At 38.3% G+C, this 12,288-nt stretch overlaps 1 pseudogene; it reads right to left on the reverse strand.

Moving 5' to 3' along the window:
• Positions 1–261: 261 nt before the first annotated feature.
• On the reverse strand, positions 262–5,323 carry LOC116116466 (annotated as a pseudogene).
• Positions 5,324–12,288: the final 6,965 nt, after the last annotated feature.

Consider the following 12,288-nt stretch of genomic DNA (forward strand, 5'->3'; position numbering starts at 1 on the left):
AACAATAATAGGGGCAATTTGGTCTTTTCATAACTATGGCGGAAGAAGACCGCCCACTGTGTGACAGGAAATTAAAGCAGTGTAAAGATTTGGGCAGAACGTAAGAGTCGGAATCGGAGGCGGAGGCGGGTGATTTATAATTCATTTCCTTCACTCCTCCAACAAAACAACAATTATCTCACTCCCAAATCATTTCAACATAGATTATACCATTAGACATGCAGAGGCATCAGGATCAGCGCTCAAGATCTATCAAGCCCACTACCATTCATACTTGTGCTCAGTCTGGGGATCTTCTTGCCTTCCAGAAGCTACTTCGGGATAACCCCACGTGGTCTCTGTGTACATCTCCATTGCATCTGTGAATGAAAACTGAGTTCGATTTGAGCCCAGTTCCGAAGTCTATCTGCTAGCAGCTACAATGCCCTCCCCTGGAAAAAAAGAAAAAGAACAAGTTTGCTCCTTAGAAGATCTTTTACTACCAGGACTATAACGAAATTTAATATTTCTGCTTAAATTGATTTCCAACACCATCATTGTCAATTCTATCTAAAAAGGAGGCAAATCCGTAGAGAAAAAAAAATGATTTCCCCTACAAATTTGTGTCAAGGATCGAATTATTAATTCATATAACGCAGTTGACAGTTAAAGCAAGTCAACTTGCCAGCATAGAATGATATAAACAAGTCCATGAAGTTGAGATACCAGCAAGAAATCCTTTGACAATGCCAGATAGATTCATCAACTGAAAATATAATCTGTTTTAGTCCTACAGCATCATATGATGTATTTTCCAAGAAAAGATTGCTACCTGGTCATCAAACCATCGACCTCGTCGCAACCATGCAGTGACTAAAGCAAGTAATATCCTAGGAGGGTCAAGTAATTTATAGCCTTCCCTGAACCCTTACAACCCGCATCGAGGAACTAAAGTTCTAGCCACAGTTTCAGGATGCTCACAAATGATGTTAAACATTTGTTGTTCTTTATGGGTGAGCCACTGCAGAAAAACCGTATTTTCGAAGTTACTGTCGGTTTAAAAGCAAAGAATCATTTGCACAATAAAATAATTAATACAGACTGGTGCTTGAAAACTTAATCGAATACATGTGTGACCTGATGAACTCAACAAACATGAGTGGTAAAGAAATGCCTTTCAAAAATCAATAATGCGTGCAGGATACCTCAAGAGTAGATCTGTAAGGACCATGCCTGGAGATGCTGTGTGCACTCCAACTTTAGACCGCTTACACTCCTTCAAAAGTGATGCTTGAAGCTGCCTAAGACACACACTTAGTGGACCCATAGCTACAGGTTTGATAAAGTAGAAAAATCATTAATATGTCAAAAAAATCAAAATTCATGAGTTCAATAGCAATTACCAAAAAAAAAAAAAAATTAAAATTTTTGAGCCTATTCTTGCAAAAGTAGTAAACTCTAGAATTAAAAATTAACATAACTTACACAGCTGTGAGAGGAGTACTAGATCCCCAGAACCTGCACACCATGTTAAATATGTGGCCCCCCTGGTCTGTTTTAGCATCACACGCATGGCTTCTTGAGTGCAGAGGATAGATCCAACTAGGTTTGTTGAGACAATCTACCATAAAATAATCAGGTGTGAGCTGAAAATATACTAAGGTCAACTACCTCGATTAACTGCTAGGTAATCACCGTGAAGTAAAATACATAAGAAAGAATCTGAGAACATGTTTTGAAGCATTGTATAGCAAACATGCATTAGATACACATATTGTTCCACAGAGCACATACGCACAAAGCCAACAGAGAAGAAACCACAAGGGGTTTCATTAAACTGGATGAGATTGATTAGCTATGGCCTATATATTATTATTTTCCCGATAAAGGGATGGGTTAGTGCAAGGGTTTCAGACAGGCGATGATTAACATTCAGTCTAGGTAAAATAAATGGCAATAACGTCAATTGACGTTTCCAGCACTCAAGCAAACTTGACAGGTTTTGAAGAGGAAATCGTTATCACTTAAAATATACAAGGAAAAATGATTTTCAAAATGCCATGTCAAATATTAAAATCTAAAATTATCAGTCACAATAAATATATTCCATACCGTTCAATATCTTCATCAGTAAACTGCAGTAAGGGTCTAAAACCTTATTAGTGCCTGCGTTATTGATCTGCCAAATTGTTGAAAAATAAGAGAATCAGGAGCCAAGAAAAAATTGTGAGACTCAAAGCCTTGAAATACAGAAGGAAGTCAAATACACTAATTACAACTGCAATTTGCATGTCACATTGAAAAAAATATATTAAATAATATGAACTAATGCTTGCAGATTAAAACAGATTGGGACAAAGTACAATCACTGGAGTCAAATCAGTATACCAATTAACTAGAAACCCAAAACTTCTGGAGATGAAAGTAAGTTCCTGAAGCTTGAGTAGTTAGTCAACAAGAACCAATGAAAGTAAGTTCCTGAAGCTTGAATAGTGGTCAACAAGAACAATAAATACTTTGTTTCTTTCTCATAGGAACAGAATAATTTGCAGGATGACACTACAGCAGAAGCATAAAGATTGCATGAAAGGGGGAGAGTGAGGTAGGGGAAACGTAATCAGTCTTGAAGCAGCTAGCAATTTGTGAAGAGTCTAAAATCAAGACAAAAGGCACAATCACTCACCCATAAGTCAAAGAGCCAAGTTCACTGACAGCAAAATTTGCCAATTTCTGCACATCAGCCGGTTGGCAAACATCACATGAAATGCCAACCACCTTGGAATGTGCTAGATTCTTCCGAGATGAGCCACCTACCGCTGTCATACATTCCTTCAGGTTCTCCTCAAGCTCTCTGACAGTTGACTCTACAGACTCAGGGCTGCTTTCACAATATTCAAGTGCGGATGATAAGTGATTAGAGATTATGGTTATAAACCACAGAATCAACTCAAAATCATGTTCTATCAACTGCAAATTATAATGGTTTTCATACAACCTGCGAGAAGCAACAAACCACCGATCTCCAGAAAGAAGAAATTCTCGAGCCAGTGCTTTCCCTAGTCCTCTTGTACTAAAAAGCCAGTTAAAACAACAACCAAAACATAAAAACATCATTCTCCATCTTATCAATCAATATTCAAAGTATCAATGGAAAAATTAACCCGTATCCAACTTAAGTTTTAAGTGTATCGCCAATAAGTTGAGGAATAATATTTTATGGTTTGAATACACTAAGATCCAATAATTTATTTGTTAAGCACCAAGAATCAGATCAAACACATTGTTTAACCTTGGTGTTCCACAGTTCTACAAAAAAATTACAATTTCAATTTGACTTGACCTACCCTTTATCCATCCACGACCCAACAAGACGAAAAATGAAATGGCCATTTGAGAGGGGGTAGCATAAAAATGGACAGGAGCACAAGAAACTAATAAGGGAAGGGGGGGCTCCTAAATCTTCATCATGTATCGCTCTAATTCCTGATTTATTAAATATTCTTTCCTTACCAAAAGGACATTATGTAAGATAAAGAAATGGCAAATCTATGGAATATGCTAAACATACTGAAATTTTTTATAAAGAGTGATTGGTATATTAATACAGAAATTCACATAGAATATGTCATTTCTTATTGATCTTAATACGCCACGCACAATAGCAAGTCAGCCAAGTCATTCAGTTGACGATTCTTAGCAGAACTTTAGTGCATTTAGCACCTCCTAAAATCTGTTGGGTTTTCAAACATTTTTTTCCCTTTTGGTGAAACCAATCGTCAAGCTTTACCAAATTATTAAAAAAACCAATAAAAATAATAACAGCACATGAAAAAATATTGATAAGAGAAGAAGAAGAAGAAGAAGAACCTTCCAGTAATGACAACATTTCTTGGTCCAGCTCGACAGTGCTCATCAAGAACCATATTAGCACCTATCATAGTTCCAATATAATTCCGCCAAGCCAGCTATACCAAGTCAATGTGTTCATCTGACTGTCTCCACCTTCATCAAAATTTGCAGACAAGTGATTGTCATTTTTTATACCAGTGCTATATAATGTGTGTCGGTTTTCTTAAAAGAAATCGATTCACATCAATACACATATCCACACATTACAAAGTGCTTGTAAGCCAACCTGACAACAGAAAACCAACAGCAAGTATAACTCCAGTGCTCATCATTGTCACAATATATCTCCCAATTTGTATGGCAATCTGGTTCACAAGAGATGGGTAAAGTTAAAGCTGAGAAGCTTCGTGTCAATTAAATAAACAAGAACATATTGCTTCAACATCAAACCAAATTTCAACTCTCATGTTTCCTTACTTATGATGGCTCGGTGGTTATGTGAACGTTAGTGGAGTTAAAAAACCAAAATGCAAAGCTAAAATATATATTTCATTTCTTTTAAAAACTCAATTAAGCTAAATAATCGAACTTCAAGTAAACATGCAAGTCAATAAACCGCTAAATCACACAAAAAGAACATTAATTGGAAGTAGAAACACTAACTTACCGGATGAAAAACCCCCTCGACTTTAGCCACAGCTTGCTATACTCATAATTTGACTGTGAATCAGACCCACTAACCCGAAAAATAACACCTTTAAAGAACTCCAAAACCCATATTCCTTCTTCAATTCATGTCATCTTCCTTTGTGTCTTTGTCTCATTAACATCATCACTCTTAAAAGACCTGCACGGCTGCGCGTACAACCCATAACGGCCTCTGTGTAAATCTAAACCGGAGCGGTAAACAGCCGGTCTAAGGCTGGTTCTGTGGTGGTCCTTGAAACAGAAGAGGTCTGCGGTTGTAATTGAGGGCATAAGTGAAGCTTGGTAAGTGTAACAGTCATAGTAGTAAAATATTAAGCTTAAACAGAGAGTTCATGTGAGTGTTGATATTCCCAGTATCTTGGAAATGCTATTGTGTGTTGTAAATATAAGCAAATATAAAATATCTGTAAGAAAGAGGGAGTAGATTCGGTAGGAGATCTGGAGGGCGAAGAAACGTGACAACCACAAGTTAAAGCAACCTCATCTTTGCACACGTGGCTTTGTGTCGCTTTGGAGAAGAGATGACGCTTTTACGCATTAGTTGAGTAATCTTCCTGTGTACTACCAACTATTTTTGGATGGTCTTATGTTTAACAAAATTTGATTAGCTTTACTTCGATTTGGGCGTTAAAACCGGTTCCCTGATCAGTGTTGAAGAATTAGTGCTCTTCGGAAGTCCATTATCACTCAGCCATGGATAAGTCGAGAGGATGGTATTACATAAATACACATATAAAACAAACATACCAAACCGCCAGTTCCCTTCATGAACAATACACCAAGCCATGACTACGAAAACAGGCTTTCATGTAACGCTAAGTTGGTAGAGTATAATGAACTTGAGATTAATTGGAAAAAAAAAAAAAAAAAATTAAATTACGAAAAAAATATGTAAACTTTGGTAAATCACATAAAATTGTGGTTTTTAATTTGTGGATTTTTGTCATGTGTCTCCAAATTATCAAGATAGCTTGGATTATAAGGTAGTTTTTTAATTTTCTGACAGCATCACCAATTGTCCATCCACGTTCACTCAAAATTTATTATATAAACCAAGGGGAATATTAATTTCATCCATTAGGTTTGTTATAAATATATTTCACCCAATATAATTTGATACTGACAAAAACATCCAGACATTTACTAGACACCACTATCCCTAACACAAATAAAATCCATAATCTTTCTAGGAGTAAACGAAAAATTCCCACCCAAGGTTTGATGAAATCCCAAGTTAGTATCTCAGGTTACATTTATCCAAATTCTCACCTTAAAATAACAGGTGTTATCAATTTTTAGGGTTTAGAGGGTACAATTACCATAATGCAATTAACCATAAATTAATAAATTATGTTTAATCCCTAAATTAGTAAAATTATAAACTTACCATTTTATCCCAATTATATCAAAAAAAACCTTGGTCACTACACACCCCGTAGAAACAGCTGACCTGGGCTGTTTTCAACAGCGTCGAACCCCTGGTCACTCCATCACCTTCCCGTAGTCCATGTCCAAAAACCTCTAGTTCCGACTCATTGGCCCCTCCAATCGTCGGCGCTGTTAGGCTTCGTGTTTCGGTTTCTTCGGCGGATTCCGGTTGATTCCAGCGGCAAAAATCCAATTGGACACCACCACTGCGACCACTGTCTCCAAATTATAAAACCGCTATGTCCCTAGCAACCGTTTCGTCGCCATGCAGTAAGAGTTTGTGTTCATCGGCCCTTTTTTGGTGAAGGGTGGACATCAAACGGTGAGCTGCGTGGTTGGGAAGGTTAAGGGTTTTAGGGGATAATGCGAGAAGTCAAATGATGGTGGTGGTTGAGGTTTCGCATTCAAGACGACGACAACCGACAAAAACCAGTCTCATAGTCGCAGCTACAGTGGCCAGCGATCAGCAAGTGATGAGGGGTTGTGAAGGGTATGGCTTTGTAGAAGGGAGGACGGGGGTTCAAATGGTTGTGACAAGGGTGATTTTGGGTGGAAGAATTGCCATAAAAAAGGGCAAAAAAATGTTGGGACACCGTCTGCTAACGTGCATCGCCATGTAAAATGACCAATTTACCCTTTATCGTTACATCAAACATTTTTCGTCACTTTAAGGGTGAAAACTAGAATAAATGTAACATGGGGTACCAACTTGGGGTTTCATCAAACCTTGGGTGCGTTTGGTTCAATATTTCTACCCATATTCCAATCCTATTCTCCAAATATTGTTTGGCACATTATTCCAGAAAATTACTATATTTTTTTAATTACTTTGGACCCCTAAACTTATTAATTTCATTAAATACCCCAAAAAAAGTTTAAAAATTAACAAAAAACACCCCATCAACCCATAATTGCCAGATTTTAGGAACCATCGTCGATGGGTAGCCGGAATCTGTACAACGGCCTACACCACGATGGCCATGGCTAATAGTTCATCGATCTAGCCCTTTCTGGCCATATCCACAGTGGATATGGCTGGAAAAGGCCAGATCTGGCCGTCGTTGATGGTTCGGCCATCGTTGACCGAAAACGACGGCCATATCTTTAGCCATCGCTGACGGCCAAAGATGGTCTTCTTTGGCCTTTCCGGCCGTGTGACGGCCACATTTGGCCGTAGATCTAGCATTTTCCGGGAAAATGTCAATCGACGCGTTACGACACAAATCGATAGGTCATGTCGTAACGCAATTTTCTATCCAGATTCTGACGGTGGTAGCCGGAATCTGGCAATGCAGGTGGTGGGGGTGTTTTTGTCATTTTATATGTTGGGGTGTTTAATTAACTAGTAAACCTAGGGGGGTTTTTTTTTATAATTTTTAAATTACCTCGTAATACTCCCTATTAACTACCCAATATATTCCAAATCCTATCCAAAATAATGAACCAAAAGCACCCAAGGATACCTTCGATATAAGAAGTAAAATCATAATAATTAAAGAATCTAATAGATAAAAGAATATGAGTTGAAATATGCAATAAATATGGTAAAATATGGTCCAAATAAGGAAGAGGATCATATTCTCCTAAAATACTCCAAATCTCTTTCAACATGAGTGATATCTCAATATTCATTCGGAGAAGACTCGCACTTGAACACTCATCACTGTATTTAGCGTAAATCTTTTCCGTTACGTTCTTTTACAAAGATAGAAATAGGTGCTGCAGTCAAAGATCATCTTAGAGACAAGAAGTTAACAAATCGAAGAACAAATCGTGAAATTATAGTGTCATTAAGGGCAAGACAACTCTTCCCAATTTGGCGCAAAATTTGGCCAAAAAATATGAGGATGAAGGTTAAAATGGTATTTTAATAGAACATTCTCTCTCAAGTGTTAATGTTCAATATTTATGCGTAAACGTAATGGTTACTTCCAAGATTTGTAAGTATCAATGTATCATGTTGGCTGAAAGCCTGAAACCTTACCAAGGATAAACGGGGTAAATGGTATTTCCCTATGGTACTTATTATTATAAATGGAGGACATCCACCGAATGCGGCGAATGGCCATGTTTCGCCTTATGACACATGGCAGAAGTTGCATCTCTTATTGACACATGCACTTGGGCCTGGGCAGTAATTGATTAGCCCAATTGGGCGGTTCTACTAAATAGCCCCAATTCTTTATAAATACACACATTCACTCGATTTGGGCTATTAGAGAAAACGAGGGAAATAACACTCTAGCCCTTTACTCTTGTAATCCGTATCATACACACAAATAATCTCTTTATTAATTAGGAAAAAAATTTACTGGTTATTCCCCTGATTCCTGAAGATAAACATTTCCATTGTTTGGTGTCCAAGCTGGACCAGACCAACAAAGCTACGGACACCGAGGAAACTTGCATCGAAATTGTATACCGGCCTACGTGTACCAGGTGCTGAATTTTTTATCAATTTTTTTTTAGTGAACGGCATCCATCAAATTTGGACGGCCGTTCACTCACATGGACTCCATCCATACTATATGGACGGGAGTCCATATACTAGGGACGGCCATCTCCATTTAAAGGATCCCGGTCTCTGAATAAAATACATAAAAAAAATTTGTAAACATTAGGGACGACCGTCCATCCATTATGGACGGGCGTCCGCAAAAAGGGAAGCCCGTCCTTAATCAAAATATGAAAATAAAAAAAAAAATAAAAACTTTAGGGATGGCCGTCCAACTCATGTTTGTATGCCAGTCTCTTACGTTTGGACGGGCTCCATTCTTAAAAAAAAAAATTCTAAACTCTTCTTTTTCGTCTTCATTCCCAATCCTCTCTTCTGTCCACTTTACGTTTCCAGAAGATAATCCATAACATGGAAAGCAATCATCAACATTAACTGCAGATTATATAGGCACACTCTGTCAACTACAAAATTACATATTTATACAAACGGTTTTGCCATTATTATGTGATGTCTCATTGTCTATTTTAATCTATTTTAATTTATTGAATTTGTATGTTTTTGTAGCAGTTTACGTGTAATGAAATTATATGTGAAGTACTACTCAATCATTGGAGCATGCATTATTCGAAATTTAAGGAGATAAATACGTCCACTTACTTGTCTAGGATGAACAATGTAGTATTTTCGGGGTCCTTGAACTTCAAAGACAGCTTCTTCAAGAACCCGCTTATCTTCACCTTTGTAAACAATTGATACAGGCTTCTTACCCAAACCTCGGACATCAGAGACTACCCACTTGCCTAAACTGGTGGAGGTTATATCAGCAACTGGGCACTCCCATCTTCACTATCTTTGCATAAGCAGTTTTTGCAGACTCAACACACCCATGGTTTAGGCTTCTTTAGAACCAGAGAAAATAATGGAACTGCCAAAATGGTAACGCCACCAGTTATAATTGCAGGATTATCAGTTCCAAAACTGATAACGCTATCAAGAATCCCACTTACATCAACATCGGATGTGGAAGAACGTTGACTGCTGCAGTGCTTCTTCATATGTTAAAGCTTTAGCTAAACCAGTATCAAGAACTGCAGATACTAGCACTAAACCCCCATGAACGCTCCTTGTTAAAGACTCTCGAGAAGTTGAGAGTTTGGATAAAGAAGTTGTGGATAGAGATTGGATCTTCTGGGTTCTGTTCTTCTTTCACAAAGAACTGATATAGGATGTGACAGAGCTGGCCTATAATCTGCAGTAATGTTGATGATTGCTTCTATATTATGGATTATCTGCTGGAAGCGTAAAGTGGACAAGAAGAAGAGAGGAGATGGGGAATGAAGACAGAAGAAAAAAAAAGGAGATAGGGAAATGAAGACGAAAAAGAAGAGGTTAGAATTTTTTTTTTTTAAAGTATGGACGGGCGTCCATTCCGGTCCAAAGTAAAGGATTAGCATCCATTCTTAATGGACACCAGTCCAAACATAAGGGACAACCGTCCCCAAGGTTTTTTTTTTAATTTTATTTTTATATTTGATTAAGGACGGGCGTCCCTTATTTGCGGACGTCCGTCCAAAAAAAGGACGCCTGTCCATAATGATGAACGACTGTCCCTAATGTTTAACAAAAATTTTTATTATATTTATTCAGGGGCGAGCGTCCAAATGGGGATGACTGTCCCTGGTATATGGACCCCGTTCATATAGTATGGACGGAGTATGACGAGGGTCCATGTGAGTGAACGACCGTCCAAATTGATGGATGGCGTTCACTAGAAAAAAATTGATAAAATTCACTCGTCTCGTACACGTAGAACGGTACACAATTTCGGAGCAAGTTTTTTGATGTCTGTAGCTTTGTTGGGACCGGACACTCTGTTACCCAAAAAAAAAAAATATTTACTGTGATATAAAAGGGAGTTTATTGACATATTTGTTTTAATAGGAGGGATGGGCATGTTGGTTGATAATTGTAAGACGAAGGGTGATTATAGCAAGTAGCGTTATGAAACTTGTAGGGTCGTTTGGTTCATTATTCTGATAGTTTTTAGAATAATATTTTGAAAAAAGTTAAATTGTGTGGGTATTACGATGTATATTTAAAAATTAACAAAAATACCCCTTATGTTTGGTTATTACTAAACACCCTATAATAAAATATTAAAAGTTAACAAAAATACTCCCAACTTACTCATTAAATACGGATAGTCGACCACACCGTCGAAGGGTGGCTGGAGTCGCTGTATCGGCTCATGACCGGATTTGCTAGTCGTACGTCGATATGCCTTTTTCGGCCAGATCTACGGTGGATCTGGCCGAAAAAAAGGCCATATCTACGACATATATGGCCATTGACAGCCAAATTGGCGTATTTGGTCATCAACGACGACCAAAGATACAGCCGTGTTGATGGTTAATAACGACTATATCTTAGCTGTAGATCTAGCTAGAAAAAGCTAAATCGGCATACTACCGACCAGATTCAATTGATAGGTGAGCTATTATACCAGATTTCGGCCAACTTTCGACAGTAGTGGCCAGAATTTGGTAAATGTGGGTTGTTAGGGTATTTCTTAAAAAAATTTTTAAGGTTGTTTAGTTATAAGAGGGTTTAAAAAGAAATTACTAATTTAGAAGAGACTTTTCCTTTTTGGAGTGCCGGCAAAAAGGATGGTATAGAATTAGCAGGCTTGTGTTGAACATAAATATAAATTTACATTTGACTTGGACAATATCAACCATACGGTTAATGCTTTGTGATTATTTTTTTAAACATGTTTAGTTATACAAAAACCCAATAACTTTTAACATTATCTTTTGTTAAACACAAAAAAACAGTAATTACAACTAGACCTAGCAAACGGGCAAGTATGGGTCGGGAAGACACGGGTCACGGGTAAAACGGGCACGGGTCCACAGGTTGAATTTTTCTACCGGTCGATGTATGCATGACCCGTATATAATGCTCACAGTGCTAATAATGCATCAAAACTCAATGCTCACAATGCAAATAATGGTAGTTAAATGTATTGTCTTGTTTGTCCAAAACGTTTGCCAACTTGGTGAAAGTGTTTACCTCTAAGAGTGATTGTTGCTGCTAAGAGTTAGGCGACATCGGAGTGAGAGAGAATGAGAGTGAGAGGAGAGCAAAAGTTGTTTCGTTGTCGGCTTGGGTTTGGGAGTTGCTGTTCGTCGGCGTGACAGGGTGAGAGACTTCAGACTGAGCTGAGAGTCGCGTCATAACAGAATGAGAGTGAGAGGAAAGTTGCAGCAACTGCTGTTTCATCGAGATGACCTGGGTTTGGGAGCTGCCGCTTGTCGGTGTGAGTGAGCGCGAGAGAGTTGAGACTGAGCTGAGAATTGCGTCAGAGCAGAATGACAATGAGAGGAGAACTGCAACTGCTGTTATTTCGTCGGCGGCGGCCTGGGTTTGGGAGCTATTGTTTGTCGGCATGAGTGAGTGTGAGAGAGTTGAGACTAAGCTAAGAGTCGTGTTGGAGCAGAATGACAGTGAGAGGAGAGCTGCAACTACTACTGTTTCGTCAGAGGCGACCTGGGTTTGGGAGATGTCGTTCGTCGGCGAGAGTGAGTTGTGACCGTGGCTACGTGAGCGAGCTGTGAGTGGCGTGCTGCATGAGAGAATTGAGTGTGTAGTCTGACTGAGTTGCGTTTAGACTTTAGGGTTTGTTAATAAATTGTATCTTAAATTCATTTTTTTTTTTTTAAATTCAATTGTGGATACCCGCGAGTATTATCCGAATTTTACTGTTGAACCAGGTACGAATAGCTTTGAAACAGATATTTTAGAACGGATGAATACCCATCTATCCGCGAGTCTGAGCTTTCTTTTGCCAGGTCTAATTACAACCT

Source organism: Pistacia vera, unplaced genomic scaffold, assembly GCF_008641045.1.
Source record: "Pistacia vera cultivar Batoury unplaced genomic scaffold, PisVer_v2 Contig777, whole genome shotgun sequence".
In the NCBI taxonomy this organism is placed as follows: domain Eukaryota; kingdom Viridiplantae; phylum Streptophyta; class Magnoliopsida; order Sapindales; family Anacardiaceae; genus Pistacia; species Pistacia vera.